The sequence below is a fragment of the Pomacea canaliculata genome, linkage group LG4 (genome assembly GCF_003073045.1).
Source record: "Pomacea canaliculata isolate SZHN2017 linkage group LG4, ASM307304v1, whole genome shotgun sequence".
NCBI classification, from domain to species: Eukaryota; Metazoa; Mollusca; class Gastropoda; order Architaenioglossa; family Ampullariidae; genus Pomacea; species Pomacea canaliculata.
In genome coordinates, this window is record NC_037593.1 from 23,532,801 (window position 1) to 23,552,674 (window position 19,874).

Sequence of the window (19,874 nt, forward strand, 5' to 3'; positions counted from 1 at the left end):
CACAATCCTGAAACAGGATATAACATAAAGTCTACTGCATACAGTATATTGCATTAGTACAGCACATTCAGTCTGCTATGTGTAGTATAGGACATACAGTATATTACATGCAGCATTTATTGTGTAAGAAGCTTTTATCCTGTACAGTTATCCGGTAGATAACTTAATTCAGATTATTGTGGAGCTTTGTGCTGCTGGTGGGATGAAGATGAAATGTGAAAGATAAAGCAGGGGGTATCCTGTAGATAACTTGCAGAGGATGTGAAGAGGATTAGCTGTAGGAAGAGAGATGAGTGTTTTTAAGAATACCATGGTGTTTAGTTTTGTGTGACTAAACCGGAAGCTATGTCGTCTAATGCCTCGTTTTAACAGTTAACATGAAAAAATCGTCTGCCAGCTGTCCAGGGATATTCGTGGTGAGAGAGTGGGATTTGTGGGTTGTAGAGGAAGTAAAGCACTAAGTTCGATCATCAGTCATTCCTACCAGGAATTAAGTACCTAGTGTCTGTATGTTGATAAAAATATAATGTGCACAGTGTGGTGGCCTATAACAATAACTTGTGCAGTAAGGCAAACTATGAAAGGTCTCTTGCTGCTTGATCAAGACAGAAGTAGTTTATAAACATTGTACCATAAGAACATGCAGTTCTTGAGTGGAGTCCAGAACTTGCAAGCACTGACGAGAACAGTGGCTTCATTGTTGTCACTCTCATGCTATGTTGCACTGGTTGTCACACTAATGACTACAGCCAAGCTCTGATTGTCACTAATGACTATAGCCAAGCACTGGTTGTCACTAATGACTATAGCCAAGCTCTTGTTGTCACTAATGACCATAGCCAAGCTCTGGTTGTCACTAATGACCATAGCCAAGCACTGGTTGTCACTAATGACTATAGCCAAGCTCTTGTTGTCACTAATGACCATAGCCAAGCTCTGGTTGTCACTAATGACCATAGCCAAGCTCTGGTTGTCACTAATGACCATAGCCAAGCTCTGGTTGTCACTAATGACCATAGCCAAGCTCTGGTTGTCACTAATGACTATAGCCAAGCTCTGGTTGTCACTAATGACCATAGCCAAGCTCTGGTTGTCACTAATGACCATAGCCAAGCTCTGGTTGTCACTAATGACCATAGCCAAGCTCTGGTTGTCACTAATGAGCATAGCCAAGCTCTGGTTGTCACTAATGACCATAGCCAAGCTCTGGTTGTCACTAATGACCATAGCCAAGCTCTGGTTGTCACACTAATCACTATAGCCAAGCACTGGTTGTCACTAATGACCACAGGCAAGCTCTGGTTGTCACTAATGACTATAGCCAAGCTCTTGTTGTCACAAATGACCATAGCCAAGCGCTTGTTAGTATGTCCAGCACCAACTATCGTGCCACCAGCACTTTACTGTACACAGCTGTACTTTACTGAATGCTGCTCACCACCATGGTGCAGATTGTCTTCCACTACAATTAGTCTAACCAGTCAAAGTGCGCCTGTGTAGAAGTTCCTTCTCTCTGTCCTTCTGTGACAGCAGGAATAATTCTAACATTAAGACTATGTCTATTGCCTTTTGTCGTTTGTTTCCCCCATAATCAGAGGAATGCCATGTTCTTGTCATCATCGCTCACTGTAGTGTCCCGCCACACCAGTGCATTAGCATGTATTTGAATGCCTCGGTGCGCCCTAGTACTTGGCGACTTGCCCCTCCCTGAGTATATTCAAGGTAAAGAAACAGGTTTTGAATTGAGCGGGGAAATGTGGGAACAGCAAATCTTATCTCCCCCCCCCCGCTCCTCTCCAACGTTTCGTGTCAAGTAGGAGGGTCGTTGAGGGGTTGAAAGAATCCGGTAGTGTAGAATACTGGTGTTACAAAATGTTCAGCCTCCCTCCCTAGTGTCACAAAGTACAACATTCTCTCACTAGTGTTACTAAGTATTGCAGTTTCTCACAGTCGTGATACACAATACTACAACTAACCCCAACAACAAATGCTGCAGTCTCTCCCAAGTTACCTGCTGTTTCTGCAAGTTGTCCCACAAAATAAGCAGCCACCCATTCATAGCCCCACAAAAGTGTGTGCAGTGCTCCACCCATCCCATTTCCTCACAGCCCTTAATAGTTATAAAATAAGTATAAATTACCCTACATCCCATAGTAAAAAAACCAACAAAACAACATGTATAGTTTCCCACCTAGTCCCGTAAAATTTGTGCCATCCTCTGTTAGCTTTACACCTGGCGTCTGGTGAACTGAGCAAACAAGCGGCTTGCATCACCCGCACATTTGATGATAAAATGATTGAAAAGCGAGTCCGCACACAAACCTGCCATTAGAGACAAAAACGCGGCCATCAACACTTTGCAGCTCTCATGTTGGGGTTAACTACAATAACTACATCAACTACAATTAGCACCCAACCTGTTTAGGCTTGTCACCCGATACACCCATGTGATGTTATTTCTCTCATGCCTGCCTGACGATTTTCTACATCTTGCATATGCCGCACATACTGACACACCTGTGCTGCTCATTCTCTGGCATGTTCTTTTCTTTATTCATTTGTTCTTACCATGCCTGGCAACATCAGTGCCGACTGGTGAACACGTGAGAGAGAGAAAATCGTAGCTGAGATTTTGTGGGTGAAGAGACGGATTGACCCTAATACATGTACTCAAACCTGTTTAAGATGGAGGTTACACTCAGTTGGACACGGAAGCAGGATGTCGGTGTTTGGAGTGGAGCAGCTTTGAATTTTAACGAAAGCCGCGCGACTCCAATGAAGACCTCGCACGACAAGAGAGAAGTCCAGTCAGGGTGCGACTAGTCGGACCATCGTGTGGATGTGCAAAAAAGAGAAGAGTTGAAACATGAAAACGAGGCATGAAGCTTGAAGTTTTATTTGTTGGCAACAGTGGTTTGTGACCAACACTAAAACACGACAGGAGGATCAGTGGTCAGTTCACAACTCGCTGAATATTTCTGTACAAAATCACATAAGATCGAAACTGTATTGTTTGGTACTAGTGTGGAGGTGTAAACAATAACATTTGTCACCACCCTAGTGGCTGCAGCACGTGAAGGTATTCTGGACATTCAGGACGATGACAAGTGGACTAAATGTCAATAATGTAAATAGCTTGGTAACTGTTGGCAAACTGGAGACCATACCGGATCCGTCCCCAGATATATCTATTATGCAACCGTTTTGTTTCAATCTCGCGACTGTTAACATTAAATATTCACGATGCTATGTCTGCAACGCACATCTCTGACAGCACATCCTGCACATGCCATTTTGTTAACCCTCAGCTCCTGCGGACAGGCCGACCAACGGATCGATCGACTAACCGATTCAGACAGACAGACAGACAGACAGACAGACAGAGTCCCTCTCCACTTCTGCCGATGTTACAATAAACTTAAATGAAATGATGACTTCCTGGAGTACAGCCCTCTAGCAACACTCCTTGCAACCGGGGTGCCAGTCACAAGCGGAAGTGACCCACCCTTGACGCTGTCGCCAAGGCAACACACACGCTTGACCATGCTTTCGCTTTATCAGCCTTGACAAACGTCACAGAGGGAAAGGCAAACACGGGTAGAAACACGGGTAGAGGGTGTGTGGGTGGGAGAAGGCCGGTGACTGTACTCTGCCTGGTGCAAATGTCAGCAAGGATTCTTACATCTCCACGTCCACCCTGGCTTCTCACCACTGTCTCGTTAAAGAACTCAAGAATTCCGAAAGCTTTGGTGTTCTTTCCATTTCCCCACTTTTCCACTTTTCTTAAAAAAAGCTGGTCTTCATTTTTGATTGAGCTTTGTACACCTTGCAGAATGACTCAGGTGAGCAAGGAGCATCCAGGAAGTACAACGATGACGTGCAACTTCAGAGCAAAAGTGGTCTGAGAGTTTTGATGGCTGACAGAGGACTCATGCTGAGCAAACTGAAGAACAGAGAGGACAGCTACAAATATAAACTTAGAGGATATGATCATCCTAAAATGACAATTTTCCACATTAGCGGGTGCTTAAATAACAAATACATAAGTTGAATAATAAGGAACAAATAACAGCGTTAAATCAAGAGTTCAAACTCATGAAAGATAAATGGGGAAGCGTTACAGCTTATCAACATCCCGAAATGACAGTTTAAATGAACTGAAAGTTGATGAATCCTAAACATCAAAGACTAACCACAGATATGATCACTTAAAGCATTTAGTCTGTCTAATGAACTTATGAACTAATAGGAAACTATTAGTTCTGACTAATCCTCAGGCCAGGATTAGCAATGGATTTGAGAAGGAAGTTTAATTTTATGAACAGCAGCTTAATGGATATTGTTACAGAGTGGGTGTCTTGATAAAGAGTATTCAACTGACTTAAATGTTGAATTTGGATTTATTTAATAGATATTTAACATTTAAGTGAGTCGAACACTTTTCAATCAGATGTCCAGTCTATAACAATATCCATGAACTGCTGACCAAAGTTTGACATTCTCTATGATTTACTGGAACAAATAAATTAAGATTTATTGACTAGATATTTAAGATACTCATGCAATAACAACCAAAACCAAAACCATACGCTTTGCCTCAGAATGATAATAAGACTGCTAACCTAGGATAATCATATAGTAAATTTAAAATATATGGAAATAAATTAATTATTTAAAGCAAAATATAAGGTTCCCTCTCTCATCATAGCCAGAACTATAACCAAACATACGGTGGGTTTACTTAATAAATAAAGTGAAAAATCTAAAAGCCTTAAAAAAAAACTATACAAAAATTCTTTTAAGACAATTTCAGTAAGTTTTACCATCGCGTACTTTCTTTCTTTATTTGTTTGCTTTTAGGAAACCGCTCGTTGTCACCATTCCTTGTTTCCAAAGTTGTGGGTGAGGGACGCTGATGTTAACTTTGCTTAACTACTTCTGTTTCCTCGTCATTTGTTTACAACTAAAAGTACTTCAAAAGTTCCAAATGTTTCCCAATCTTTTGTCCTCAAATTTTACATAGTTTTTATATAATCCCTTTCTTTCTAAGACACATCCAGTTCCATCCGTCATTCATGGAGCATCTTTTGATATCATTTATACTTATAGTTGGAAAGAGGAGAGAAGACACTGATTCGTTAGAGGCAAACATTTTTCAGCAAAATAACCGATATATATAGTTTCTTTCTTGAAAAACTCGCTCAACAACATTCAGCAACCAACAAAGCCCTGCCGAGGCATGTTTACTGTACTTGAGAATGTTTTTAACTCAAATGTTGTGTCTGGCACTCGACTAGAAGCTACAGACAGGCGGCCTTGGTGAGATTAGGGGGTAGACATGTTTAACGAGTGGTCTGAGTGCCAGCGGGTACATTAACAGGCTGACACGGGTATCAGTTACAGATCTTTGTCATGTTTAGAAAGAGTGGCCAAACAATCAGTATTACAATGACTCAACTGACATATTGTAACAGTTTATTAACTTTACCAAAACTCTCTTCCTCTTGTCACAGCAGCGACAGTTTGAGGATGAGTGGAGCATGAGCTGACTGTCTGACAGACCATCAACCCACAGGGACTGTGAGACAGGAAGACCTGATGTTACAGGACACAGAAGGTTGTATCACACACACACACCCACGTTTTAAAAACCTCTTTTTTTTTCTTCTTTTTTTTTTTTTTTTTTTTTTTTTAACACCGAACCAGTGTGTGTGCACCAAGAACGAGTTTTCTTCATGTGTCATTGCCGAAACACGAAACACTGTTATCAGCTGTTAATTGCGACATTTCTCCACATGCTGTAAAGGAAAGATTTGTTTATCAGTTATTGATGGCGAAAGGTCAGGAGAGGTCGTAAGTGTGCATTGCACAGTGGAAAGCGTGGGGCTGAGTCTAAACACGAACCTGACTGGTTTGAGTTGTTTGTAGATATCGGTACATACAGGCGATGTGAACCTGAGACGTATAGTTCCTCTTCGAAAAACACATCCATTAATTTATTATCTACTAGCAAAGTATGCGATTCGTACCTGTCATGCTAACAGTGTACTACGTCACGCTAACAGTGTACTACGTCACGTTGGTACACAACTCACAACATTGCCAGCCGTCAACACCAATCACAGTGACAGTTCAGGTTATTCAGACGATGAAAGTCTGCATTTCTTGTGCTAAAGTAGCAGTTTTTTTCAGAACCTGGAGAAATGAAAGGCTATCATTGTCCAAATAATCCTGTCTCTCTCTCTCTCTCTGTGATTGGTGTTGACTGCTGGTAGCCTTGTGAATGGTGCACCAACGTGACGTAGTACACTGTTACCGTGACGTAGTACACTGTTATCAGAGCTCGTTGATAGCAAATGTGAATCATAATTAATTAACGGATGGATTTTGGAGGCTGAAATTTACAGATTATGTTTATATCGCCGATATCTACTGATATGTGAGACAAACGCAAACCATTGAAGTCGGTCTTTCACAGTTTGCTGCTTTACCTTCAGACCAGCGCCAGTCAACCACTCAACATTCCTTTCCCTACCTCAACCAGGAACCCTAACCCACTTTAACATCTCAGCACTCGGCCTGCCGTAGTTGGTGAATGTTCAAGAAATTTCGATTGGAGGACATCCTACAGAGCAGTGTTCTCAAACACCTAGAGCCAAAAGAATTTTGGAGCCTCATTTTTCTGGAATTTAAATAATAAGTTCAAGTTGTAGAAACACTCGGCTCTCACGACCTCTTTACATATCTTTTGTCCTCGTCAGTCACAGATGAAATCAATGATTCGATTTGTCAGGGACAGAAGTTGACAGTGTCGACTGTTTGCCGTGGGACTATACTCGCATCACACGTGCCCTTTACTCAGACACGAGCCGACCCCACGTGACCCGCAGATGCGATAGCCACCCGGCTACTGAGTGGGTAGACGACGTTGCGCCCTCGGTCTTGCTGGGTGGCTCGATACCTGACGACGTGAACGTCGAAGACTACGCCGAGCAAACATTGATAAGCCCGGGGCCCGTTATCTCGCGGCTGTCGTACTTATTGCACAATGTCACACCACCATATTGCACCATACCTCCTCGCCACCCGGTAGAGCAGGATTGGGTGGAGCCGCAAAATGGACACCCGGGCTGAATGAATAGTCCAGCCGATTGTGGTTAGGTGTGTCAAGCACCCTGGCCACTCGACACAAGGCTTTGAGTGAGTGGATTGTCTTATGACACAATGATGACACTCGGTTCATGACACTCAGTCGTCGAAGGTCGAGTAGATGAGTCAGCGACAGGTGTCGCCTACATAAAGTCCCTGCTCCACCCGTTTGATGTTTTACACATCTGCTGGGCTGAAGGTTTCAATCCCACCTCGCCAGTCAGTTCCCTCAAGAGACAAAAATTTACTTATGTTCACCTGGGCTGGGTTCTGTCTTGAACTGAGTCTCAGATGAGGTTCGAATCTGCGGTTTGGGGGAAATAGTGGAGTTGAGAGTCGCTTGCACACCTGTCAAAGGTGAATGTAGGAGTTGAGTGGAAAAAAGTTTAAAGTCGTGACACAGTCTGCTGCTTCCTCCGAGATTTCAACGATAGCAATGAAACTTTATTTTACTTTTGCTCAGCTTAAGTGTCCTTCATTGTGCTTTCCACTTTCATGTTTATGTTCTTCGGTCTTCCGACGGCTGGCAGACATTGAAAGTTCTTACTTCTTTATGTGTGTGCGTGTGCGTGCGTGCGTGCGTGTGTGCGTGTGTGTGCGTGTGTATGGTGCGTGTGTGAGTCCCTGTTTTGCCTCAGCATTGAGTGTCCTTCATTGTGCTTTCCACTTTCGTGTTTATGTTCTTCGGTCTTCCGACGACTGGCAGACATTGAAAGTTCTTTCTTTTTTATGTGTGTGTGTGTGTGAGTCCCTGAAACACCTGGGCTCACTGCAATCAATACAAGTAAACTTTTAGCTTGCATACCTGACGTGCCGTGCGTGGGTGCGCTAGCTTTTGTGTTTGTAAATTAACGGGAGGTAGCGGGTGTTGTCGCTACCCGACTGAACTAAACATTTAATGGCACTGAACGTGTTTGACCCCGTCAGTCGTGAAGACAGTCCCCAGTGTGAAGACAGTTTATGTGTTGGGAGTTTAGTTAGAAAACACTTTCACAAAATCCAAAAGGGAGGAGACTTTATGTTGGAGACCATCGTCACGTGACACAGGTATTGCAAGAGTTCATTGTCAGGCAGGAGTGTCCCCAAGTTCTCTGGTCTGACCACACCCGCTTTACCTGTCCAGTTCTTTGACCTCGTGCCACATCCTGGAGGCAAGCGCCAGAAACGACTTCATGACATCTGCACGTGACACGGTGGTCATGTCACGTGGTGCATCTCACACTGCTAGCTCCAGTTTACCACTTGCAATCAGTCCATTCACTTTTAATATCAGCGACTTAAGTTGGGTGCCAGATGATTTATCCACAGCGGGTGTGACAGGTGACGATGGTTGTGATAATGAGAGCGATGCACAGGTGAGTGGTGCGTCAGTCAAACATATCAAGCACTCCTACGGCCATCCAACCCCGCGGCTGATTATCTTTGACTCAGAAGTCTCAGTGACAGAAGCAGCTTTGGAGACATACAGACCTTGCCACTCCGCGCTGAGCAAACCAGTGTTTTCAGTCAGTCCTCTGAAACACTACAATAATGAGACCTCAGTATGGCGCATCACCGAGCAACACTACTGCTACAGAGTGCAAACAGTTGATGATGGCAGGCAAAGCTACCTCAGGCCCCAGACAACTAGAATAACGCTCGAGACCACCCGTAAAATATGTTGAGTAGGTTACCTTCGAGCGTCCTTAAAGTGCACGAGCTATCTGTGTAGCACTCATACGGCCATCCGTCGCTGGACTGACAGACATAAACACAACAGCTGGTGGAGTAGAATCCCAGAACCCTTCCCCCACACACACATACACACCCACCCCACCCTACACACACCCCGCCCTACATACACACATACTCACCCACCCCACACACATGTACACATACACATACACACCCACCCCACCGTACACACACATGCACACACACACATTCATTCATGTACCCACCCGGAGGTGATACACTGAGCTTCCCCATACCGTCTCTTCTATTCACATCGTCACGGGTAGGTAGTCACTGACGCATGCGCTGTGTGGTGATCTTTACCTGTACACACACACATACACAACCTACACAATGCAACATGCACACCTTTACTTGCAGGTGGGTAGGTGCGACTCTTTACATTGCACAGCTGACTTTCACACTGTTGTGGTTATCCCCGTGATGAGTCGACTTCCCTTTTCCTTTGAATGATTTTCTGGAGAGCACATCACAGTGAGGTCGGGGAGGTCGGTGAGGTCAGTGAGGTCAGCCACATTAAGGTTCGGTTTAAAATTCGCATTTCTTGTTCGTGTGAAGCATACGAGGTATCAACAGATAACAGTTAATTAGACTGCGGGTAGAAAGTGGGTCAGAATCACCTGCTGTGTCGAAGGTCTTTGACACCAGGCCACAGTTGAAAGGTCAGGTGTCATGTGACCGACTCATTGACAGCACTTTACCAACAAAGACACGGGGAAGGCACAGTGAGTCAGAAATGGTGTGTGACTTTCATTATTCATCATCTGTTTTATATTTAACTGGTGTCGAACCTTCAGTTCATCACCGAGTCTGTAACTATCATCCACTCGCTGGAAAACTATCATCAACAGCATCCTGAGTATAAACCGACTACATCAGCAATTAACCATGAAAGATTAGCTGATATACTTACTTGCTGGATATCTATCATATATATTATAAGCTTGCAAACCAGAGGGGAGTGTGGACAGAAGGTGAGGGTAGGGAGCGACGGGTAGACGAGGTGAGAGGGTGAGAGACAACAATTAGAGATGTTGACGGGGTGGACGGCGATGTTTATAAACACAAGAGTTGAAGGAAGGACATGCGCAGTGAGTTGACGGGTGGAGTGTACAGACACCAGACAATGCACTGAATAATACACACACCAATACAACAACATGGCAACAAGGAAATCTCTCTCTAGACTCTAGGTGTGATGTCAGCCGACGAGGCAATGGCGGGTTAGCGGCTCTGCACGCTTCGCTGCTTCCACCGAGCTCGGCGCTGACCTGCCCCGCCATTGCGGAAGCTGTGCACACACAGGACACACAGGGCACACAGGGTCACACAGGGCACACAGGGTCATACAGGGCACACAGGGTCATAGTTTCAGGACATCTGTGTTGTCTCCGTCAGATCGACTTTCTTACTATTATTACTGAATTATGTCACAGCACGCCAGCTGTCCCTGAGTTGATGTCACCCACCTGCCTCTTACACATCGGTAGCACAGTCTGGCGCCACCTTCTGGACGTTCACACACAACTGTTGGTGAGTCTGTAGGCTGTTGGTGAGTCTGTAGGTCAGTCTGTAGGCTGTTGGCCAGTCTGTAGGCTGTTGGTGAGTCTGTAGGCTGTTGGTCAGTCTGTAGGCTGTTGGTCAGTGTGTAGGCTGTTGGTCAGTGTGTAAACTGTCGGTCAGTCTGTAAACTGTTGGTGAGTCTGTAGGCTGTACTGTCTGTCTATAGGTTGAAGTCCTTATACAGTTAGGATGTAACACTGTGCTGTACAGATTATACACGACACCTTATTACACAATCAGAACTGTAAATTCTTACAGCTACAGAACCGTGTAAGCCTTTGGCAAGTCATTAGGTAACATTCAGTGTCTGGTTGATATATGTTCGTATTCTCTTGTTGTCTCTTGGTGGGGTCCTGACTTCCGCCACTTCAACCTTTGATTTACTGAGGCTTTAGAAGTTTATTGTGATAAACTGTTACTCCGCACCAACTCGCTATCTGTCCTCTGTAGCAAGTCCTGTGTGTGTGTGTGTGTCTCACACGTATGCATGCAATTATGTTTGGTATTCGTTTTCACAAGAAGGTGAGGTCAGGCCTGCTATGACTAGACCATGTGTACATGAGTTAAACACCTTCCTGATGGCAGGAAAGGTCTCACATGTCCCACTGAACGCTCACCGCAACTACACAACGGGTAGGTCTTCACTGGCGACACCCACCCGTGCCAGAGACCATAAACCTGCTTTGAATGTCCTCAGTGAAGATGCACAAAGTTCTCAATAAGCAACTTCATCAGGATTTCAAGGCTCGCATACCTGACAAAGAGTGTCACCAGGGCCGCGACAGCCAGCACAGGCCCCGGGGCAGAGGACCTCTCCGGGCCCCTTGTACTTGTAATAGTAAATTATTTCCCCAGTACAATGTATAACAATAGGCTTACATAAAACTCGATCCCCTATATCTACATTACACTCAGTAAGGTAATGTAGACTGCAGACATTAGGACAGGGGCACTAGGATCTACATCACCACTTGAACACTTGTAGTTTACCTGTTGAATGAAAATATACCATCTTTCAATGTGTTGCTACATATATAATTTTAACATAACTAATACAAATTAATTATTGTGTTCACTTTGAGAAAAGTCAACATGGTTGTGTTGTGTAGCCAAATGTTGACTGGGTTTAGAGAAGTACACAGTAATAAAAACAATGTGTTTGCAAACATTGAGCAACACAGTTATAGGTTTAGTTAGTTATATACAAGTTCAGTGTCCACTAGCTTCATGGCTTTTGCCATCTCTTGACTGTTTAAGGGAAGGAACAGAACAATGGAGGTCTTGGCTGCCAAAGTGTTAAAGAGACCAAGAATGGAATCAGAAGTTTGAGGAGGCTTTATGGAGACAAAACGAGGGATCAGGTACATCATGCAATGATACTCTCGGAATGGTTATCTCAGAAATAAGTTTTATGCCACTCAGTGATATTTTAAAGGAAGAAACTACACGTGGAGATAACGCGAAGAAACAGCATTTCCCAACATGGCGCCTGCAAATAAATGTTTTGCTTGGAACATTTCTTGTAAACCCCATTGCATACACGTGGCACTAACACACTAAAGCTGACACTAACACTAAAGTTGATACTAACACACTAAAGTTGACACTAACACACTGGTGATAACAACACACACACAGAGGAGTTTCTTGTGCATGTCCTTCTCACCACCAGTGTGTCAGTATGTGTGTTTGCACACCTGTATGCTACTGTCGTACACTCAAGGAACACAGGTGCAACACGAAATCTCTATCATCTATCATACTCTCACACAATCTCAGAAGCCTTTGTGTGTTAGTGGAGTCCACTGCACACCGACTGGAACATTAACACTGCACTGATGATAGGGACTCAGACTCTTATCAGCCTTGTTGCCATGGCAATGAAAAATATTGAGCCTCACCAACTATAAACACGCCGAGAACAAGCGACTAATGGAGAATTTATACAGGGCGCTCTAAATGCTCACCGGTCTTCCCCACCCCAACCCCTACCTCACCTGCCAGTGCCGGCCGTCTATCAATAGGTCACACACACACACACACGCATATAATAATCATCATCAGTCCCACCTCCCTCCTATTGACCCCCACCCCTCACAAACACAAGGAGATGGGGGGAGATGAATTGTCAGCACTGCTATGGTGCACTAGGAGGCTAGGAGCAGTCAGTGAGTGGTTCACATCCTCATGTGACTTTTAAACACACGATTAGGCACTTTATTGGCGACTGAAGACGATTTACTGCTGCAGCTGTCCATTGACGACCACAGTCTGACATGTAGTCCACACAGCTGCAGCTGGCTCTAACCCAAGATGATTTTAAACTGCAGTGTTGTGACAACAAGACTGTTGACAGCTACAGTAGGCCAATGCGACACCATAACAGAGAAATGCACTGCATACACCTGAGTACACCTTCATACACCTGCATACACCCGCATACACCTACATACACCTACATACACCTGCATACACCTACATACACCTGCATACACCTGCATACACCTGCGGCAAATGCCAGGTCTTGGCTGACGACCAACAAACAATGGCGCCCTAGCATCGATCAGTTTCTACCCGTGCATGAGCCAGGGTCTGTGAGCACCGGGGTGGGGACGTGCAGGCCACTTCCGTAATTGAAGAAGGTCCGTAATCCGGCCGTTACAATGTTCAGTTACTGACATCATAACATCATACAAGTCAACACAGCTTGTCATTCTAGTCACCGACATGTACACCATGGTGCAGCTCGACACAACTCTCTTCCTTCCAGGAATCGAACCACAGTTCCTGGAATCTCTGGATGACTTTTGAAGCTGAAGCTTTGTGGGTTTTACTTGTTTATGTTGACTGTTATGGGTGCATTACCTGTCAGTGTCGACGTCCCTAACCCTCCATCCACCCAACCTATTGGCATGGAGAGTGATTGATGAGCCAGCAGTTACTTGACCTGGAGACCGACGCCTTCTGGGGCCGGGGACGTTGTGCACAGGTGAGATATGGTGGACAGGAAGGGCAAAGGTGTGGTTGCTACGACAACCAACTAAATCTACTCATAATTTTTTTTTTTCAAATAAAAACAGACCCCGGGTTTTAACTCCAGAAGGTTCGAGTAGCGTCAAGCTCTCTCCACCCGACAGGTGTGAAACATCGCCAGTCACGTGACTTGACGACACAAGCACGACGTGCGGGTAAAACCCAGAGAGAGTTGACAACAGACGTTATCAGCCTTTAATGCGTTTCAGAGGGTAGATAAGATCTTCCGGGTGGATATGTGAGCAGAAACATCACTGGACAGGCAGGTCAACACCGACTCACTGACCACGTGACCACTCGAGGCTCTGACATCCTTTGTCTTTATTGACACCAGAAGGTCTTTCACAGAGATTTTCATCTGCATTTTGATAATCACCGGTGGGCGAGCGCTGACACTAATGTGGAACTCAGACTGATACCCGTAGTGACTACTGTCCGGTCTGTTGTCTACTACACACCCTGAAGCCAAGCCTCCCTCCCTACCGTGGGACACGTGACCGTGTCTACTGTTTGTTGTGTCAGTCTCGAGATAATTTGTCATGACAAGGTAAATAAAGTTATGACAATGGCGTGCCCAGAGGACAGCACCCGTACATCATTGTCAGACATCCTGTCTCAGGTCAGGAGGTGTTGTATGCAAATCACGCAGTGCACGCTGTCACACGCGAGGTCAAAGTGCACGACAATGAAGTACGTGCAGGTGAATAAATCCTCCTCTTATCAAGCTGTGGTCTGTGTTGTTGTTGGGAGCAGGTGACCAGGGGGTAGGGAGCTACCTGTAGTACTCCCTCACTAGACCTCATTAAAGGGGAGTAGGAGTCGGGGAAAAGAAAATACTTTGGGCGACAGGAATGTCAGACCAATGTTTAGGATGCGATTCTTCACAAAGCTGGTGTGTACATGAAGACTGAAATGCGTTCCGAAGAATATTTTGTATATTTCTTTCATGGTGTGAAAGCCAAAGCAGACAGACAAGACCTGGAGACAAGTTCCACGGATTGTCGATGGTTGACGAAGGACATTGGTACAGATATTTGTCGTTGGTACAGATATTTCAGTCTGTTACAGACAGAACTTGAATCTCTTGATCGCAGAATAAAAAAATACATGTATCTCAAAGTTTCATGAAGACAGTTATAAAGTGCAAAGACAGAGAGAAAAGCTATTTTTTGAGGCAGCACCAGGCAAGAGCTAGGAAAGTTCTACAAAAATATCGCCAGTGCTTACATCTTTGACCTTTGACATTTGACTTTACCACACTGACGACAGTACTCATTGCTGCCACGTGGCATTGTTCTGAGCGCAGACAATCGTCAGAACTACTTTTACCGGAATTGAGTGAGTTAGGGACTGAGAAGAAAATGCTAAGTGAAGTCAATAAGCTTTAAAACCTTATCTCACCATCCCAGCTACCACTGCAACTGTACAGCGCAGTTTTTCTGCTTACAACGAATACACATGTGTTTGTGTGTGTGATTTTTTTCCAGTTAACTGCTAAAAAGAGGCACTAGACGACATAGCTTCCGGTTTATTCACATTCTTTGTTACGGCTCGCCGAGACTAACAGCGGAGAACTTCACAAGAGGCTAAGTGTTGGTTTTGCAGACAGCAAGTCCACCCAGACACGTCCTTGGTTTTACAGAGAGCTTTACAGAAAGAGTTTACAGAGAGGTTTACAGAGAGCATTACAGAGAGCTTTACAGAGAGCTTTACAGAGAGATTTACAGAGAGATTTACAGAGAGATTTACAGAGAGATTTACAGAAAGGTTTTCGGTGAGAGATGTTGACAGGTCTGACAGGCAGCTGTTGGTCATTTATTTCACAGATATTTATTAGCAAAAAAATGTTTGCAGATGTTGTGAAAGATACCTATTTATAGATGTGGTAAAGAAAACTTATTATTGTCAAACAAGATGATGACGATGTATATACACTATCTCCTCGCCCTCTACAATCCGTGACAGCCCCTTGCTCACCATTCTATCCTGGCTTAGGGACTGATCCGCTGAGGACGGTCACGCTTGACATCCCTTGTACTTTTATAAACTAGTCTCACAGCCTGTACTTTTACAACACTGAGTGTGTTTAGTGTTATTGTAAGCATACACTCATACACGCACCGACCTCCATCTTGTTGTGAGACTTTCATCTGGGTGAGACTGCGCATCACGTGATGCCATTGATGTCACCAGTACAGCACGTGGTCAGCCAAACGAGTCAAACAACCTCCCCTCCCCCTGTTTTTTCCTCTTGACTGAGGAGAATTATCGATAACAAACAATGACAAAAGCAATCAAGCTTTATGAGGACCAACGGATTTGCTCCAACGACGGCGACACATGCTGATAAGACAGAGCAGCTGCTTCATCATGCACCACACTGTCTGTCACCTGATATTTTACCTGACGGTGCAAAAGAACAAAAAAAAAAAAAAAATAAATAAATAAATAAAACAGAGGTAAGCATCTCTCAGCTTGTACACAGGGACTACTTCATGTGGGGGAGGGCGAGGGGAGAGGTACACGAGGAGTGGGGAGGGCGCTAGAGAAGTGTTTTACCACTAGACAACACCGGGATTATTTATTTATTTTCCTTTTTTAAAGACAATTCTTTGCTTACCACACATATATCTTGGAGAAGACACATGTTGCTTCTGATGTTTGTATGAAATTATTGCGCGCTGTAAGTGACTTGACACAGACCCTGTGAAGGCCTCAGGAGTTTATTTATTTATGTAACAAAGCCGTTGGGGGCTGCGAATGTTGTTGCTGTCACTTCACTCGCATTATTCACTGTGTGGTCGCCGGGTGCAGACGATGACTGGACGTTACCTCAGGCCACCAACGACAGCGACGAGCAACTTCCGCAGGTTGAGTGACGTCACACGAGTCCTTGGGAGCCTGACAACCACACCAACGGTTGGCGCTACCACAATGGCGGTCTGTGTGTGGGGAGGGTAAGCAAGTCGCCTTCTTCCTGACTCGATCAGGAACTGAATGGCGAGCATTTCAGAACCTCGGCTTGAAAGGCAAGCATCGTGCCAGGAATGCAATCAAAAGACTTCGTAATCCTGATGGCTTTGACTGTCGTTGTGACAGTCTTTGAGTTTGAATATTAATTAACATTAGTTTTTGTCTTTTGTTTGTTGGCTGGCGATAGACGAGCTGCTTAAACCTCTATCACAGTGGGCTGGGAACCTTTTTTTTCCTCCAAGGGACCATTTTGAGATTTATAACATCCTTCGCCGGCCATATATTAGCAATGCTTTCAAAGGCGGCTCTGGGGTGGCAGCTGCCCCTGACCCCACACCTGAGGGTGGTGTACCCTCTACATGAATTCTTGTAGTGAGGACCTCACAGAATGTAGCACGGTTGGGTTTTGTGGATGTAAACATTTAAAACTAAAGAACTGTTCAGGGTCCCTGTACTTCGAACTGTAGCTGAACGATGTCCCGTTGAAGGTTTCACTCAGGTGTGATTTATTGACAGGTGAACACCAGGAAGCTGAACATAGATAACATAGATATGTCTTGTTGTTTCCTGATCTCTAGACACCGATACATGATACAGACACTTGATACACATAGTGACTTCTGACATGTCTCTACATGTGACATCCAGTAACCAACTGTCATTCAAATCGACTGCTCGCTCTGCCTATTCGCCGACATAATTTTCTCTCTCTCACACACACTTTTTTCTCTCTGGTATATTATTGTCTTGTGGAAACAGCCCTCAAATGCTCAAAATACATGGGGTTCGTAGGGGCCAGTCACTATCTAACAGCCTCCTGGCACTAGACGGTCCTGAAGGACGACTAGAGTGGCTCACAGTCTCTAGAGACGCTTTCACGTTCTCAGAACTACTCGCACAACGCTCCTATGACTAAACTGTTCTAAAGAAGCAAATTTTAGAAAAATTTTTTAAAAATGTCTTGTATGCCATGGAGATATGTTGCACAAGTGTGAAGAAAAATTGTGTTGGCGGAAACAAAAGTCTGGCTGAAATTGTTTTATCTTATTTACACCAATATTTTAAGTCCTCAAATTGTGTTATGTTTTTGTGTTTCTCTAAAATTGACAATCTTTAATCAATTGATGGGCTAAATTGTTAAAAATTAGAAACGTATTTGCAACTGGTTGCTAAAATAAGAAGGTAGAATAATAACCATTTCTGTCGTTAGTTCGCTGACCTTTGACTTGCGGATCTGACAGGTGTGTGAAGACAAAGAAACAAACCCTCTTGGCTTGAAGGTAAACGATCTGTTTTGTCTCGAGCTGGTATCGAGTTCACTGCACCACCCTTCACCACACACACACACAAACACACACACACACACAGAACAAAGGATGACAGGAGGTATGAATGACATCAACAGCACGTGACAAGGATCATGTTTCTCTGTCATGAAGTCTATAGGTATTCTATTCTTAGCTTCCACGCACTTGCAGGACGGTGCTCACCCAAGTGGGACACAGATAAAGCTCAGGTTGAGATGTTGTGACCACTACAGTAGGTAAACACTTACTCACGGCTCCTAGAATAGTCTGATCATGACGTCACTACACTCAGTCGGGTGTTGGTGTCTGTGTGGCCGGCTGCTTATCTACAGGCGGATTTCAAAACAGTTTGTTTATTTTATATTTATAAAGGGTGGTCGTGATAAATTTACAAAGACTGAAAGAAGTGGTGAATGTGAGTGGGTGCAGTTATATTTCAACATGAGACTTCTGCTGAATCAAGCGTTTGTATGTGTGTCAAGTGAGATGGCAGACAGAAATGGGGACGAAAGGAGAAACAAATATTTAGACAGGTATGCCCCATGTACATCTTCAGTCACAGGTATTTTACAGACTTAGCTTCTGTTAACTTTCATAAGATTACTAGTTATAACAGGAGTGAACATCTCACACCCAGGAGAGGTGCCAGACACGATAAACCGGGTGGAGAGAGGGGGTTTGTGTGTGGGGGCGGGTCGAGGGAGGGTTGTGGAGGACTGTGGGATTGCTATAATGTTGCACGTCACAAGGTGAGGGTGTGGTGTATACCCGGCTCAGTATATCAGTGTGTACAATGGGTTTTATCAGGCAGGGTTCGTGCAGGCAATAAAATAAAATTAAATGTACTTTAAATAAGACCACCGGCATAATGAACCTTCCCTTCACATTGTCAGACAGCAAGAGAAGGTTGAAATCTCCCCTCAGTAACAAAAATATTTAACAGAGCGCACTGCGACACACAGAAAACATTACTCACTACAAAAGCTAGTTTCCACGATGATTTTTTTTTCAATTTCCATAAATATCTTGTACACAAGTACGCTTGTTTTTATGTGTGCGAGCGCGCCTTGTTTCTTGATTATCACTGTATGTGTTTCTGTTCGCGTGAATTGTTTTTTTGAAAAATGTAAAGGAAGTCACGTGACCCTTTGACTGTAGAGAGAGATGATCAAACCTTGCTCTACCTGCCCCACCCGTCTACCAATTCAGGTCTCCACCCCACAGCTGGGACAAGCGGGGGATTAATCAGACTATCCCCCTGCCGATAAGCATTTTACATTTTTCAATCTGATATCCACCCACACAAGTATGATGACGACCACCGACAGTAAATAGAAAGATAAATCTGATGAAGATTTCCGATGCGGAAGCGAGCGCCCCACGTGATGATGGCGTCCACAAGCAGGAGTAGGGGAGGCATGATAAATGTAAGCAAATTTTCGCTACAAATGTCCATAAAAAAAAATTTTCCCCCTTGTTCAGCAAGACAAGATGAAGACCAGGATGTATGTTTTATACTTTACTGGAACTGTAGTTGGTGTTTCTAAGAAGATGCCAGCGACAATTTATCTGTTGCACTCAGGGTCATGGCGAACGTTTGCCTTTCATCGTAAAGAACTGCACAGCTGTGATCGCTTCCCAGTGTAGTTGTATTGTGGATAGTCTTTTGTCCTTGGTTCAAGACTCAAACACTCGCGTGTACAACTTAAAATTGTTATTTTTGTGTCAGTTATGTTTGTGTAAATGTTAATTTTTAAGTTTTTTTTTTCTGTAAGGTGTCTGCACAACAGTGAGAGTGCTGTAGTAATGCTTCATTCCGCGCGCACACAAACGCATATGAATGGAAAGATGCATAAAATACATTAACGGTAGAATCGATAAGAAAGGTAAATAAATAAAACAAAACAAGTAACAACAGTTGGAGCAGCTTTTGTTATTGGATTCACGGACCTGTGCAGGTGCGTGGTAGGATGCAAGTTGTTTTGTGTCGATACCTGGATAAACGAGATGTTTGAATGGATGATGAAACTTGTTGTGAGATGAGACACAGTAGAGCAGACAAATATTATCTTTCAGTTGATACATTCCAGTTTATTCTGAAAAACCCCAACAAGC

General features: G+C 44.1%; 1 long non-coding RNA gene across 1 annotated transcript; it reads left to right on the forward strand.

Moving 5' to 3' along the window:
- Positions 1-9,593: 9,593 nt before the first annotated feature.
- On the forward strand, positions 9,594-11,918 carry LOC112562415. The gene is made up of 3 exons (XR_003098861.1): positions 9,594-9,622; positions 10,320-10,416; positions 11,704-11,918. It is a non-coding gene; the product is annotated as an uncharacterized LOC112562415 (long non-coding RNA).
- Positions 11,919-19,874: the final 7,956 nt, after the last annotated feature.